The sequence below is a fragment of the Ambystoma mexicanum genome, chromosome 7p (genome assembly GCF_040938575.1).
Source record: "Ambystoma mexicanum isolate Mex_15411 chromosome 7p, UKY_AmexF1_1, whole genome shotgun sequence".
Lineage (NCBI taxonomy): Eukaryota > Metazoa > Chordata > Amphibia > Caudata > Ambystomatidae > Ambystoma > Ambystoma mexicanum.
In genome coordinates this window covers 610103604-610119981 of record NC_090939.1, presented here as the reverse complement: position 1 = coordinate 610119981, position 16378 = coordinate 610103604, and the positions used below count along the sequence as shown (strand labels likewise).

Genomic DNA, 16378 nt, shown 5'->3' with positions numbered 1-16378 from the left:
ACCCATCCCAGGGTCTGTGATGGGGCTTGCAGGAAAATATTTTCTTTCCGTAAACGGGGCACCTCGCAGCATCCGGTTCAGGGAAAGAAAATACTATAAAAAGATGCCCACCATGGAATAGGAAGGCAGGGCTCCGTATGGAGCCCCTCTTCCCTTTCAATGGCAGCCAAATGGAGCAAGGAGAGAAACTACAGGAGCTGCAGCAGCGATTGCCGCAACAGCAAATAAGTAAGTGGGGATTGGGGGTCAAAATGACTGCAGGGTCGGTGGGGGAAGATGGCGGACTTGGGAGCTGGTGATCAGACAGCTTGGAACGTGCCTAGATCGGTAGGGAAATATACCAAAATGTTGCCTCCAGAACGCAGACTGCCGAAAAGACTTTTTTTTGTTGTTGCGCTACCCCCTTTACACCACATATATATGTGGGAGGAGGGTATGGGATATAATACAGGTATGGAGGGCTTCGGGGGTCTGTCCCCCCCTTGCATATGGATGTGGTGCAAAGGGGGTTGAAAAAAAAGTCTGCATTTTCGGCTGTCGGACTTCTGGGGCTTGCAGTAATGGCATAGATCCGATCAGTAGTTTCATCCCACGTTTCTAGCCTCCTGATTGGCCAGCTCCCACCCACAGGGTGCTAATAAATGATATAGAGACTTTTCAATGGCCTGTTTACAGAACCTACAATATCTTTTAGATCTACGCGTTTTGTGTAGGCTCCAAAACTTAGTGTGTGTAAAATATTGAAGCAAATTCTCAATATCCAAGTTCTGGTCGCCTGTGAAGGACATTTCCTAACATACATCATTGGTGACCGAAGAGCCTCCCTATAAACAATTCTAGATTTTAAAGTGTTGAGTGCTTCCCTAGTAAGGAAATTATCATTATCCCTCAACTTTTTTGCGATTAACTTTTGAGTGTTGAAGCAAAGTAATACTGCAAATATTTAATACACTTAATAGCCCATCACAGCTCTTGCTAAACTTTTCAACAACACTGTCCAGCCCTTCCACCATTGCTTCATTTAAAAACTGAAAAAGTGAATTGCTCTTTCCCTCAAAAATCTTAATAAAAAGTTAGTCTATTCCTCCACATTGAGGATCGCCATGACCACAATCCAAATTCCAGCCGAACCAGAGAGATTGACACAGATTTATGCAAATTCGGAATTGCTCTCCATAGGTTGCCTTCCAACACGTTCAACCATTTTAAGTTGCAGTCATCAAGTAGTTCCGAACCATATGTGACACTCAGAATCATCTTCATTTTGGCAAAATCAACTAATGGCATCAGTGAAAACTTAGTGTTTACCCTAGATCATCTTCATCTGGGAAGTAAATGCATTGCATTTTTCTGTACAGCTATTTTGGATAAACAACATTCTTTGCTTATTAGAAATACTAAAACCCAGAACATTTTCAACTTCCTCAATCCTAGTTTTGATAGACCAGGGATAAATACGTCTGTTCTTATGATTACTGGAAAATGCTATGAATTTCGATTTAGATGAGTTTATTTCTAAATCATTCTGGTTGGCAAAGGCCGCAAAATTACTGAGACTAGACTGAAGCCCGGACAGGGATTTATCCAGTAAAATGAGGTTCCCAGCCAACCACGCTATTTGATGTTTACATTTTTGAAGGTTACATATCAGGTTATCCAGGGCTATAGACAGCTCAGCTAAATAGAGATTAAAGAGACGGGGAGCTAAACACAAAATGCATCCTTGTTGCAGACCTGTGTTCACCTTTTATCATTCTAGATAAATGCCCCCTGCTGCCAAGTCTGACTTGAGTCGTGTTATCTGAATAAAATAAAACTACCATATTCAATAAAGCCCTCGGAATGCCCGAGTCACTAAGTTTCCTCCCCAATCTGCTCCTATTCATCTTATTCAAAGCAGCTGTCATATCCAGGGTGGCGGAGTATAAGGGAGCTGTATCCTTTAGCAAAGCTTTTTGTTGACATGGCATGTTCCCATATATTTCCGAAACCCGGTCTGGAACACTAATAAAATATTAGATGTAATGACCCATTGCTCCAGGTCTCTAAGGAGTAGGGAAGCAAGAATCTTACTTGTAGTTCCTAACAAGTTAATTGGACGATAGTTGGTAAACTATGGTCCCCCTTTTAACATATCCCTACAATCGTAGCTTTCTTACAATTAGCTGGTAACTAGCTGGCTACTCCATAGAATCAAATATTTGTTGAAAAAGAGAAAACAACATTTTTTACCAAAAAAATGGATTTAGTTTATAAATATCTGGTCTAATAGTCAAATTCTTGCCCATTGTTAAGGGCACTGGTCTTCTGCTCTGTAAATCAATCTTGACGTTTTGTAAGCATTTTTGTGCCAAAAATGCATTGTTTTCCATCTAATTTTCATAAAATGAATAAATTAAATGTGTGCAGGGCCGGCAATAGAAGTTGCGGGGCCCTGGACGGCAAAAGATGTGTAGGTGCCCCACTGTTTGTATAAATAGTGAAGTTCATGCTTAACAGAAAATTATATCACAGAATGAGTCTTTAGCAAACAAAGGTATCATGGGAAGTTAAAAACACCTTGCCAAGAGTAAGGCAGGATAGAAACTGCGATGTCAAGTATATTTATTGTCAATGTTAATATTTACCTAAGTGGGAATATTAAGAGTGATGCTTTTTTAAAAATAGCAGACAGTGTGAGCTGACTATTTTGTATAGACTTCTAACTTTGGTAGGTAAGTCATAGTGAGATAAAAGGATTTGACCGCTAGCACACACTTTAGTTAACTGGTGAAGCTGGGATTTAAGACAAGCCTGCAATTCAAGCACTTGAACACTTCTTTTCCCAGATGTAATTGGTAGCAATATTGTTTGCAAAATGCCCTTTTGAAAATTTTTGTTTGAAAACACCATCTGACTGTGGAAGGTATTGCAAAAATATGGTGACTGTGTTTTGCAAATTGAAGTTAACTGTTTTTGCAATATTATGCTTATGGGCGATATTTAATCTTAAATTAAATACGCTGTCTCAGCCATATGACGAAGAGAGGTTACGGGAGGAAGCATGTGGGATCGCCCCTAGAAATCTCCCTAGAGTAAAGAGCAATAGAGGCCACAGGCCATTTGATAGCCTAATGTCTGTATTTACTTTGGTGGAAGTGAATGGGAGTTGGCAGAGAGATAATCCCCCTAAAAGTACTTTTAGGAGGGCGCAAGCCTCTTCCATAATAGATTACATAATGATGGACTGTTAACTTTTTAATAGAATAAAATATTTTATGGTGACGGATCGCACAAGGAGAGACCACCAACCAAGTTGGTGCTCATAATTGATTTATGAAATTTGGGCTGGGTTGGAGAGACTGAGGGTCTGATACAACACACACTCTACTTTTTAAAATATTTGTTTATTGGCATTTATAACAAGTTGTAAACGTATACAGCCTGATTCATGGAATTATTTGCGTGAAAAAGACAGATTTGCGCGCCTTTCTGGCCGAAAATCCCTGAGTGAAGTATAGGGATTTTCGGGCGGAAATTCGCGCAAATCTGTGTTTTTCACGCAAATAATCCCATGAATCAACCTGATAATTGGACCAACCATCCCCAGACTCATGAACTCTGTCCTCTCCTTCCCCTCCCCGGTTTGTACATGGATCACAGTATAGCTCTTTAACTATCGAGCATTTTAAGACCAAATTGGTGAGACATTGTTACAAGTCCGATCTATGGTGGTTCCCTCTTGGAAGATCATTTGCACGTCAGTTCAATGGTCTTATTCCTGCAACCTTTCAGGGTGAAAGGTCATCTGGGGAAGCTTGTAACACATCTAGGAGTGTGCCCCATTCCATCTCCAAGGCACTCCTTTCCAGTCCCCTCCGATGCTCGTGTATAATCTGGCTTTCTGCAACCACCCATCTCTGTACATCATACAACCATTGACATAAGAAGGGGCCTTTGGGGCATTTCCAGAAAAGAGCTAGTCTACGCCTGGCCAACAATAGTACGAAAGCTGCCAATTTCTTCTTGTGATATAAGTTATTTATTACGCGCCTGTACACAAGTGTTTCTAGGCCCGACAAGACAAAGGAAGGAAGACAGAGGGAGGACAACACAAACAATCTTACTAATCTTAGGCCTTGTGTCATTCAGATCGTGCAAGTGCGTCAACGAGAAGTGCAAGGGGGAAGGGGGAGAAGTGCCAGGGAGAGGAAAAGGGGAAACAGGGCAGCAATGCTTTGAGTCAGTGCAGCCAGGTCCGCGCGGCTCTGGGTAAGTGCAAGGAGGCACTGGACTGTAGCAGTGGCATAACACAAAATGTGGGGGCCACCACCACCAAGCTTGCCACACTGGGCCCCCCCATTGGGCATGGGCAGTATGGGGCCCCGCATTCCAAAAGGAATTATTTTGATCACTCTTATTATTGATTATAGATCCGTGATGGGTGACATGGGTTATGTATGTAATGTGTGGATGGTAATCGTACTATCCGGTGGGCCATGATTTCGAGCTTAAGGAAGGAACATTTAGTTAATATTATGTTCGCTCAAAACATGTGATTGCGCCCATAGGTATGGGCAAGCCACTTAACTACCAAACCATGTGATCTCATTTGAGGATATATGCAGGTATATGCAGGCTACTTAACAGCCGATTCAGCCTGGTTGGCCCTTTGTTGTTTAGGGGGTACTTACATTTTCTTGGTTGTTTGGGATAGCGATTTGTTAGCAGTAACGTAAATCAAAATGTGGGTTGGAGATTGCTGTGACCCATATAGTGATTGTTAGTTGCTCGTGTTTATATTTTGATTTTTGGTAGCTTTATTATCACTTGTCATGGGAGGTAGGAGGGATTGAATGAAACTGTTATGAGGGCATGGGTTACTGGGGGTATAGTTAGGAATAGGTTTAGTTGTTTAAATAGTAGAACTTTTGTTGAGCCTGGCTTCCGCCAGACTCCTTTCAATCAAAACTGTTACATGTTTTTGTGTATTGTCTTTGTGTTTGTCTTTGCTGGGAAAGATATGATACTTTGCACTTTAGCTTTGTATGTTGCCATAAACATGTCTACATTTGCCATCAGGTGAGATCCATCCGAACACAATTGCGGTTTACTGAAGTCGGAGTTTGAAAACCTGGGTATGTAAGATACTATGGGGTTGTTAACGTTAGGTAGGTGGAATGTGAAGGGTTTGAATTGCCCTGTAAAAAGAAAGAAAGTATTGTTTATAAGCTTTGGAGGGAAATAATTGATGTGATTTTATTTTACAAGAAACACATTTAGCAGAAGGTACTGGGAGTCTCCTTACTGACTCAAAATACTCGACAATATGGCTAAATTGTTATTCCTCCATATCAAGAGGTGTAGCGATTTTAATTTGGAGAGGGTTGTGTGTATGTGTAGATAAAGTAGCTATGGATGATGAGGGTGTATCATTTCATTTGATTTGAAATGGAGTTGGTGATCTTAGGAGGGGATTTCAATTGCATCTTGGATTATAAGGTGGATAGATCCTCAACATGTTCTTTTACTGGACAAAAATCGAGCAAAGAATTTCATGAGTTCATGGAGATATTCAATTTGGTTGATACTTGCCGATATTTACATCAGGGTGAGAAGAGTTTCTCATTTTACTCCCCGGTTTACGATTCTTTTTCTAGAATAGTCTATGTGCTTGTCTCTGATAAGCTAGCTGAAACTGTTGTTGAAGCAAATATTTGTGAAAGGCATCTCTCAGACCACTCGATAGTTGAGATTAAACTGCATTTTGGCTTGAGTAGACGAAGTTCATGCAGGTGGAGACTTAAACCATTCATCCTGAAAGAAGAAATGCTTTAAAAGCTCTAGATAGTTCTATTGTGAACTACTTTAATGGGAATAATGGATCAGCTGATAGTCTAATGGTATGGGATTCCTTTAAAGCCTCGATTCGGGGTGATTTAATAAATTGGACTGCTAGAGTGAGGAAGATTTGGGGGTGTGAAATTAAGGGAACTTGAATTGGAGTTGGGACAATTACAAACTGCCTTTGCTTGTACTAAAGCTGTAGAGAATCGCATTACGGTGGATAAGGCAAGGGAATTATTGAGATGCAAAGTTGATGCTCAAGGTGATTGTGGCGTATTTTACTTGAAAAAGCGATATTGGGAAGGACGGGACTGTGGAGGTAGATAACTGGCAAATAAATTCAGGGTTTTTTCTGAAAGGTCTTTTATTCAAAAAATTGATAATGGTCTGGGTGGTGTGGCGGTTAGAAGGAAAGAGATAAGTGAATGTTTTTGCTCTTTTTATGCCAATTTATATGCTGAGGGCCATATTCCATTAGAAAATGAACTAGCTGAGTTCTTTGGTAAGATTGATGTTCCTTGCCTCTCCAGTGATGGTAGAGTTTCTCTAGATGCTCCAATTTTCGTCGCAGAAGTTTTACAAGCTGTCAAAGGGTTAAAAGTTGGGAAATCTCCAGGTCTAGATGTACTGCCTGTTGAATTTTATCAGTCATTTGATGATCAGTTAGCACCAGAACTGTGTGATCTTTATAATCTATTCCTAATGGAAGGTATTTTATGTCCCTCGATGAAGGAAGCCATTGTTACAGTGATCCCCAAGTCAGGACGAGATACATCTAAGTGTTGTAATTACCGTCCTATAGCACTCCTCAGTGTGGATGTGAAGATTTTTACAAAAATACTGGACAGCAGATTGGATAAGTATTTAGGTGACCTAATTGATAGAATGCAAGTAGGAATTATGAAACAATGCTATGGCTATGATAATTTCAGAACTCTTCTAGATGTTGAAGCTGAAGGTTTGTTGCTAATTCTTTTAGAAGCCGAGCAGGCTTTTGACAGTGTAAACTGGACTTTTCTTAAATTACACGTTGGTGAAAATGGGTTTTGGCCCCATATTTATTAATGCTGTTGGAGCGCTACAGTTGGATATTAGTGGCAGGGTTTGGGTGAATGGGGATTTATCAGCTTTTTTTAAGCTATTCAGAGTCACACGACAGGGATGTCCATTGTCACCTTACCTCTTTAATTTGGCATTGGAGCCTTTCTTGATTTATATTCGACAGAGTCAAAGTCTTTCAGGCTAAGGGAGGATGAAATTAAAGTACTGGCTTATGCGGATGATGTCCCGATCATTCTTGGTAATCTAGAGGAAGGAGGCTCAATTTTGCAGAACATGATTGAAGAGGTGGGTATGCTTTCGGGTTACAAAATTAACTGGGAGAAAACGGTAGTATTTCCAGTTGGAGATACTCCTATACATAATCAATTGATGACTTGGGACTGTAAATGGGAGAATGAGAATGTGATATATTTAGGGGTATATCTCACCAGAGATATGAAGGGACTGGTTGGATATAACGTGGATAAAGTAATAGAAACTCTTCATAGAGATATCCGTAAATGACGAAGACTTTATTGAATATCTGGGTGAAAATTAATGCAATTAAAATGGTGCTCTTACCTAAGGTCCTATATGTCATTCAGTCACTCCCTTTAAGGTTTACAAAAAATATTCTGGGTCGTATATATAAAGTGTTCTGGAATTTCTGTGTGGGGTAGGTAAGAAACCTAAAATACCACAGTATGTTATGGTCCGCAGTGTACAAGATGGAGGATTTGGATATCCTATTCTTGAAAATTATTATAAAGGTTTTTTATTTAAAAAGGCGGTTACTTATTTCACTCTGCATAGACCATTGATTCCACTATGGGCTCAGATTGAGGAACATTAAATGAGGCCATATCGCATTGAGAGTTTATATTCATTGGGAAAGTTACCTAAGCATGTGTTTGACTTGCAAGCTGTGATTGCCACCAAGGACCCAGTAACTTCGCTGATATTGGGTAGTGGGCAAGGATTATATATATATATATATATATATATATATATATATATATATATATATATATATATATATAATGTATATATATATATATATATATATATATGTGAGGCTTCCATCTGGCACAATCCAGGATTACAGATGAATAATAAAATGTTATGATGGAGGAGTTGGATTAACAGAGGTATATTGTTAATAGGAGGAATGCCAACCTTTGAATATTTGAGGGGGACATTTGGTTTACACAAGAGGGAATTAAGGAGAAATAAATTGTTGGAGGCTTTGATATCTGAAAGACAGCAAATGCTGGATGTGCCATTGATGCAAATGCCTGAAAGGTGTGATTTCCTTAAGATGATTCCACATACAGTGTCAAGTTTAAAAACATTTTTTTTTGCAAACTTTCTTTTATTTTCAACTCGTGCGCAGTTTTCGACAATTCTATGACAACAAGCAAAGCATTTGAACCATTCTTTACAGTTTTAATTTCGTTTTAGATGTAGGCTCTTGGACATAACTGTTAACCAATCAAACTTCCCCCCCCCCACCCACTCCCTCCCCTCTTCTTTGTTAGTCTTGGCGTTGTTCAGTTGAGAAGTAGTTCTTGTACGGTTGGGTGCAATGCAGGGCCGAGTAGTCTATGCTGGTCTTGCTCGGTCACAGGACAGAGACTTTACGAAGAATTCTGGGTTTAAAGTACATTTGTTCCCTGTCGTCGGTAAACTCGTGTAGGGGCAGCCATGTGTTCAAATATTTGGGATACGAGCCGTATGCCAATGCTGTCGCCTTCTCCATGGCCATAATTCCCCACAGCCATACCCACCACATGGCCACCACCGGCCCCTGTTTGTTCTTCCACATGTGTGCTAGGTTGATTCTGGCTGCACTTAACATGTGGGTTAGAAGAGTGCCTCTATTCCCAGTACTTGCGTTAACTACATTCCACTGTTTCCCCCAGTAGTACCACTATTGGGTGCATGGGGAGCTGCACCCCCACCACTTCTTTGATGTGACTCAGGATTTCTTTCCAGTATGTCTGTGCCAGTGGGCAAGCCCACCACATATGGATCAAGTCTCCAGTGCACCCACAGCCCCGCCAACAGAGTGAGGATTAACTCGAGTTAATCGCATGTATGCATTGTGGTGTCATATACCATCTCAGATATAGTTTATAGGCCACTTCTTTGATTGAGACACATCTAGAGCTTTTTGCAGCCTGCCTTCATATTCGTCCCCAGGTCTCTAAGGATATCGGTTTTCCCACATCTTCCTCCCATTTCTGCATGTATGGTAGGGTTTCTTCTGGGTCCACCCTGCTAAGTAATCGGTATATTCTTGATACCCCCTTTTCAAGTGCCCCCTCTTTTATTGAGACTTCCAGCCCTACCGGTTCTTGGGATGCTCCATCCTTCACCTTCGTGTTCGTGATCCAATGCCTAATATGGGCGTAATGATATCGTTAAGTCTCCGGTACCAGAAATTTCCTTTTGCACCCTTCGAACGTCAGGGGTGCCCTGTCTGAATAAAATTCCCCCAGCATCAGTGTTCCCCCCTCCCTTCCAACGGGACCAGAAATGGAGCTGCATGCCTAGAGTAAAGTCTGGGTTATGGGCAATTGGCGTTAGTGGGCCTCCTACTATTTTTATCTTCTTACCCCGTAATGCCTTGTCCCAGTACCACAAAGTAGTTTTAGTAGTTTCCAAGAGTGTCCCCTCTCCCCCTCCGTCTCGTTCCCAAGAACCCTATACACTCCAGGGGGGAGCCCGTTGCTTCCCTTACCAAGGTTACCCGCCGGTTCTGATTCTCCCGGGAGACCCATTGTAGCATTCTGCCACCTGTGCTGCCCACAAGTATCTGCGGAGTTCTGGTACCCCAAAGCCCCAATTGCCTGTGGCCGAAAGAGGACCCTCCTTGGGACCCTGGGCTTCTTCCCTTTCCAAATGAAAGTCAAAACTTTCTTTTGTAGGTTCTTGATCGCTGGGTTTGGGATCCGCAGCGGGAGTGCCCTCATTACATAGAAGTATCTGGGGAGAGGGGACATCTTGATGGCTGTTATACGTGCTGACCAGGATAGTTCCTGCATGTTACATCTTTTGAGGTCTTCTATCAGGGCTTTGAGCAACCCTGGGATATTTGCCCCATATAGCCTCTCATAAGTGTGTGTTAAATGTATTCCTAGATAGGCAATGGACTTTCATTCCCATTTTAGTGGGTATCGGCTCTCCCATTCAGTCACCCGCTCTGGCTCTTCAGTGACATTGAGTGCCTTGGATTTAGGGTAGTTGATGTGAAATCCTGACACCATTGCAAATTTGTCTAGTAACTTAATGGCTTGGGGGAGTGAATGGGCTGTATCTTTTAGGAGCCATAGAATGTTGTCCGCGTAAAGGGCTATTTTCTGGGATCCACACGACCACACATCCACCCCCTGAATATCTTGTGCTGTCTGGGCCATTTGTGCCAAGGGCTCCATGGCCATGGCAAAGATCAACGGGGAGAGCGGGCACCCTTGCCTAGTTCCATTGCGAATTGGGATGTTGTCTGTGAGTTGCCCGTTAATCATTAATTAGCCCCAGTCCAGGCTATCAAAGGCCTTTGAGGCCAACATTGCCATGCGTTGTCCCGTCCTTCTTCCACATTCAATGGTATTTATAGCCCTGCGGATGTTGCAGTAGGTGTGATACCCTTTTACAAAGCCTGCTTGGTCCGGGTGAATGATCGTCGGGAGGACGGTAGCCAGTCTCTGTGCCAGAATGGTGAAATAAATCTTTGCATCTCCATTTAACAATGAGATAGGGTGGTAACTTGTGCATTCAGTTGGGTCTCTACCTGGTTTTAACAGGAGCACTGTGGTAGCTTGACCCATGTCCCTGGTGACGTTTCCAGTATCCCTTATATAATTGAAAAGGTTTGTTAGCGGACCCGCTAGAATATTCTGTAATGTTTTGTAGTATGCGTTACCGAGGCCATCTGGCCCCGGGGATTTATTCCCTTTCAGGGCTTTAATAACCCCCCATACCTCCTCCTCTGATATTGGTGCCTCAAGCATTTGCCTGTCGTCCTCCGTAATTCGCGGAACCTCCACCTGCGCCAGTAACTTTGCCTGTGCCTTCCTTTGTAGATTATCCCCTTTCAAGTTACTTGAGTAATATGAATGCATAATCTTCGATATCCCTCTTTCCCCCCTTTCCATACCTCCCCCCCGGATGTTTGAGTTGATTGATATGATTACGGACTCTCTGTTTCTTTAGTTTAGCCACAAAAAAATGATTAGCCTTGTCCCCTTTCATATATGTTTCATCCGAAGGAGCTGTGCGGATTCATCCGCATAGTGGGCCTCTAGTGTGGCGCTAGTCTGAATAAGTTCCCGCCATGCTTTCTGTGACCTTTTGTCCCTATAATGAGTCTCTGCGGTTTTTACTTTGGTTTCTAATTCCAGCCTCTCCCTCCCCTTTCTCTTCAAAAAGCTTGCAGTGTGTTCTATTAATTCGCCTCGCACTACTACCTTGCTTGCATCCCATATTGTTCCCCAGTTGACCCCGGGCGTAATATTTTCATTAAAGAAATTCTATAATACAAGAAATTAAGGTGAAAAGCGAGGGAGAATAAGCTCTAGTTAAGTGGGGGGGGAGGGTTAAGGGAGAACAGTGATCAATCTGCAATATGTGTCTGATGCTAGAAAACTGTGGTATGCACTGTTGAAACTATTTTGTTGATTGTTAGTGTTTTTAAAAATAAGAATTGTTTAAAAAAAAAAGTAATTCCTTAATACCAATTCTATGTCTGATCGAAGGGCCTGGTCTTTTAGGAGTAGTTTGTTTAGGCGCCATGGTTTGCGGGTCTGAGAGAGCGGGGTATGCATCTCCATTGTCAAAGAAACGGGGGTGTGGTCCGAAATGCATTGTACCCCTATGTCCAACCCCGTGACTTGTGAGATAGTTGTGTCGGAGACCAAAATCATGTCAATCCGGGAAAAGCCTTTATGCGCGACTGAGAAATGGGTGTAGGCCTTTTCTTGGGGGCGGAAGAACAGCCAAGTCTCTATTAAATGTAGGTCGCAGGGAGAGTTTTGTCCATTGGGGCGTCCATTACGCAATTGAAATCCCCCACTATTAGGATCTGCCCCATGCCCCATTCTGCAATTTTCAGTATCAAGCCCAGTAGGAACCGCTCCTGTTTATCATTAGGGGCATAAATTGCCACCCTGGTGAACTGCTGACCCATCAGTGTCCCTCCCAGGATTATGTATCTACCCTCTGGGTCCTTTTTGACAAAGTGCTTCTCAAAACGTACCCCCTTAGCTATATGAATGCCTACTCCCCTCTTTTTGGTTCCACTTGAAGCTAGGAATTGTGTTGGGAAAGCTCTATGTTTCAGTCTATGTTCATCCCCCGGAGGTAGATGGATTTCTTGTGCCCAGACCACTGAGGCCTGCAGTTCGGAGAGCCTTCTCATAATTGATCTCCTTTTTATTCGAGAGTTTAGCCCCTGAACATTTAACGTGACAAATGTTAAGTCAGCCATACTGTGAGTTATGCTGCATGCCCTCTAACCAGCTTCCGTTCCCGCCAAGACCATTGACGTTAGCCCCTGTGCTATGCGTATCAACAACCGTAACTTTTCCCCATCCAGATCCCCCCCTAACCCCCAACATTCCCTTGAACCTCAACTTTAACTCCCACTATGATCCATCACAGTGGCTCACAGGGTTTGTTCACCCCGGGAAAATTGGGATCCATGCCCCTCCCCCACCCCCGCCCTCTTCCCCCCGCGTGAGTGTGTTGCTTACATGCTTCCACTCCTGGATATATGTCCCTGGTGGGTTTAACCTCTGTTGTTATCCAACCCCCCTTTTAACATAACCTTCTGCCACCCAACGGGACCTCAGCAGTTTCCTATCATTGAAGAGTATAGTCCTCAATTTATGCCCCTCATGTAGGACTTCTGTTGCGGCCCTTTGGACGAGGCTGCGCTGATGTCATATGCTCTCTCATCATGTCATCCCCATCACCTGGGTGCCCAGAGGCATTTCCTTCCGTGTCGTCGCCCTCAACCCCTTCCTTACTCATGAGATCATCCATATCTACTTCCTTTGCAATCGTATACCGCTGTCCTTTCCATTCGAACCGGAGCCCGGTTGGGAACATCCAACAATACCTGACTTTCCTGGTTCTCGGCCAGTCCGTGACCACTCGTAGGCACTTCCTTTTTTGTAAAGTAGCTTGTGCTAAATCTTGATAGAGCTGAATAGATGCCGATTGGAAGCGGCTAGGTTCCATCTTGCGGGCTGCCCGCATGATGTCTTCCTTTAGTTGGAATAGGTGTACTCGGGTGAGCATGTCTGGGGTCAGGTTTTTGTTGATCTGGTATGTAGAGTACACCCTGTGTGTCCGGTCCAAGAGAATGTCTCTCTTATCTTCCGGGCCCAGGATCTGCCGGAACAGCTCCACCACCGTTTGTTGCAGGTCAGAGTCCGTTTATTGTTTCACCTAGACCTGTTTTCAGCATCCTCCTGTTTGTTCTGGACCCAGTCCATCTGTTGTTCCAGCGTCTGGACTCTCCTGGACAGTTCATCCTGTTCCTGTCCTTGTTCCGCTACCGTAGACTCCACCTCATCTACTCTTTTCTCCACCGCCGTAACACCCTTGTTGAGGTCTGCGATAGACCTGGCCAAATCAGAGGCACTATCCTTGATGTCCTCCTTTAGTTCCTGTAATATTGCTAACAGGTCTGATTTACGTAGTGGTGGGTCCCCAGATGTCGCCCCCTTCTGTTTCGTGCCTTGTTTGGCCATATTTATTCTCTGAGTGGCAAGAGGGACCTCCGCGCCTGCTTTGGCCTCAAAATCGCGCTAACACACAGCCCCTGGTTCAAGTTCAGTCCGCCCCAGACTCTCTGCCTCCTGGTTGTGTGCATCTTCCTTGTTGTCTCAGGCACAGAAGGTGTTTACTTCTAGCTCGGGGCACTGTCTCTATGCCTTTGAGTGTCTGCGCACGCTTCTCTTGGTGTTTGTATGGGAGGCCTTCTGATCAGGATATGCTTGTTGACCTATACGGCCGCTCCTTGGGTGGGCTGCACCTTAATTCCCTCTGATGTAGGGGCTGGAATTCACAGGTTACCTATAGGTGAGTATGGAGATGGTTTCTGCTCATCAGTGCCCCAGTCCAGGGGTTCCAGCTGCCGGCTGCATGCGCCTACTGCATGTTCATCAACAACTTGGCAGAACTTTCTCACTGCAGACAAACTAGCATTGCTTGAGGTGGTGGTGCTCCCACTGCTTGTGTTGTAATTTTAATGTCTCTGAAGCCCTTGGCCCGTCGCCATGCCTCTTGAGTCAGGGAGTTGCTAAGCGTTTGGCTGTGGCTCTACTATGTCCTGCAGAGGGTCCAGGCTACTCCCTCAGGCCTCCCCTCCTTCCGTGCCCGTGCTGACACCCACACACAGCCTCCCCCAAGACTCCTTACTTCTGGCGGTATGTCGCGGCCTCCTGCTCTGCGGATGTCCCAGGCCTCTCCCCTACTCTCTGCGCTCCGTGTTTCTCGCTGCTTCGGTGCCTCCTGCAATGGCGGTTCCACCCGCCGGGGAGGGAGGGAGGGCCCACGAATCCAGCCCCTGGTGCCGGCTCGACGTTGTCACTGCTGCCTCGTATTCCCCTTGGGGAGAGTAGTCGCCTCACCGCCAAGACCCACGGCAGCTACCAGCTGCACCAGCGCTCCCTCTGCCAGCGCCTTCCAACGGCTTGGCGGCTGCTTCTCGCCACTTTCTACCTCTGCCCGGCGTCCTGGTGTCGGCCCTTCCCGGCCGTCTCACCCACCATGTCGGCGGGGGAGGGGCCCTCCAGCGCAGCTCTCTCAGGATCCTGGGTCCCCACAGATGTGGTTTTGCAGTGTGATTTCTTCGGCGACTGCGGCCGCATTCGCATGCTACTAAGGGGTCTTTCTGCTTCCTCCTTCGTGTTCGCTCCTCCGCATCGTGGGCTCACCCCATCTGCACCCACTGCGCCCAGCCTCCATTTTAGCAGGGGTCTGGACCACGCGGCAAGATTGGCCAGAACTCGCCAGGGAAACACTTAGCCGGTCCAAATTCACCAGGGTGATGGTCTAGGCTTTCATTTGTGCGTGAGCCTTGTTTCCAGGAGTTTCAAACTGTTTACAAGGGGATTTGGGCCCCAGAGCGGGGAAGGGGTATGGAGCTCAGCGAGGAGGCATCCGTCCATGTCCTTGGCTAGCCACGCCCCCAGTGTCAAGTTTTTTAAAGCTCTTCCTATTGGAGAGTCAATCAATAGTGTCATGGGATAAATTGAGACTTAATTGGTCTGAAGAACTGGGCAGGGCTATATCGCAGACGGAATGGGAAAATCTGTGGAAGGTTCCTATTAAGGCACAAATTGACCAGAATTTGCGCTACATTTAACAAAGGATTTTGGGGCGCCTTTTTTGGACCCTAGTTAAGATGAATATGTTGGGATTGAGTGACAGTGATAAATGCTGGGGATGTCAGAAAGAAAAGGGCACCTTGCTACATATGCTGTGGAATTGTGCCAAAGTGATGTGTTTTTGGAATGATGTTTTGGATAGGATTGATATGATATGGAATATTGTATTTCCAAGAACTCCATTAGCTGTGCTTCTGAAGTCTCCGAATTGTGGTCAACACCTGGATTATATGACCATGTGTTGGGTTAATAAAGTTCTTTTGGTTGCTACCAGACAAATATTAAGGGTTTGGAAAACCAGGAAAAACTGTGTGTTGAGGAATGGCTAGTAAATGTGAAACTTCTTTCGAGCTTTGAGAAGATCAAATTTGGTAAACTGCATAGAGAGGATGTCTACAAGGAACAATGGGGACCGTTTGATGATCTTTATGAATAATAATTTACTAAATTGCGTAAGATATTGTTTAGGATAAGATGTTTATGGTGGGATGGGGGTTTGGTTTGGGTGTTGGTGTTTGTCGTGTTCTGTGTCTTGTGTTTATGTCAGATTAATATATAATTCTAATGATATATCATCAATTTGTTATTTATTGATTGGATGATCTATTGCTGTCTTGATGATTATTTTGTTATTGAATTTGTTCATCTCTGTCTTGAGAATGATATTTATCTTATACGCTGAATTGGTTACCTATGTATTGCTTTGGTGATATGTTACTGTTGTTGAAAATCTAAATAAAGAGGCTTTTATCTGTGGCTTGCAATTACATCCATGTAGATAAAAATCAAAAGAAGCCTTCTGGTTTGTGTCAAGTAACCTGACCTTTGCACTGCCCTCTGCTCTAAACTTGTGTGTAAATGTACACAGGAATATAATAAAGTAGTCATATTCACAAGATTTTTGTGTGTAAAAAGGCCTAGTACGCACCTTATCTGGAGGCCTGGTTGATGGTTATTTGGACACCTGGAAATTGAGTTGTAACACATGGTAAAAAGAAATGGACTTCTCTGAAGATGTATTAATGAGAATGCCAGGGAAAGTTAAAAAGCAGATAATGTTTAATGATTGGATTGCTACCCAGACAAAAAGGTCTCAATAAAAGCTTGCCCTA

General features: G+C 43.9%; 2 protein-coding genes across 4 annotated transcripts in view; one reads left to right on the top strand and one right to left on the bottom strand.

Annotated features, from left to right (window-relative positions):
- Positions 1-16378, top strand: part of GTPBP6 (GTP binding protein 6 (putative)) — a 336155-nt gene that overhangs the window by 1125 nt on the left and 318652 nt on the right. The window lies entirely within an intron of this gene.
- The window catches only part of LOC138526196 (uncharacterized), a 797397-nt gene that overhangs the window by 642325 nt on the left and 138694 nt on the right, over positions 1-16378 (bottom strand). The gene's annotated exons all lie outside the window — the stretch shown is intronic.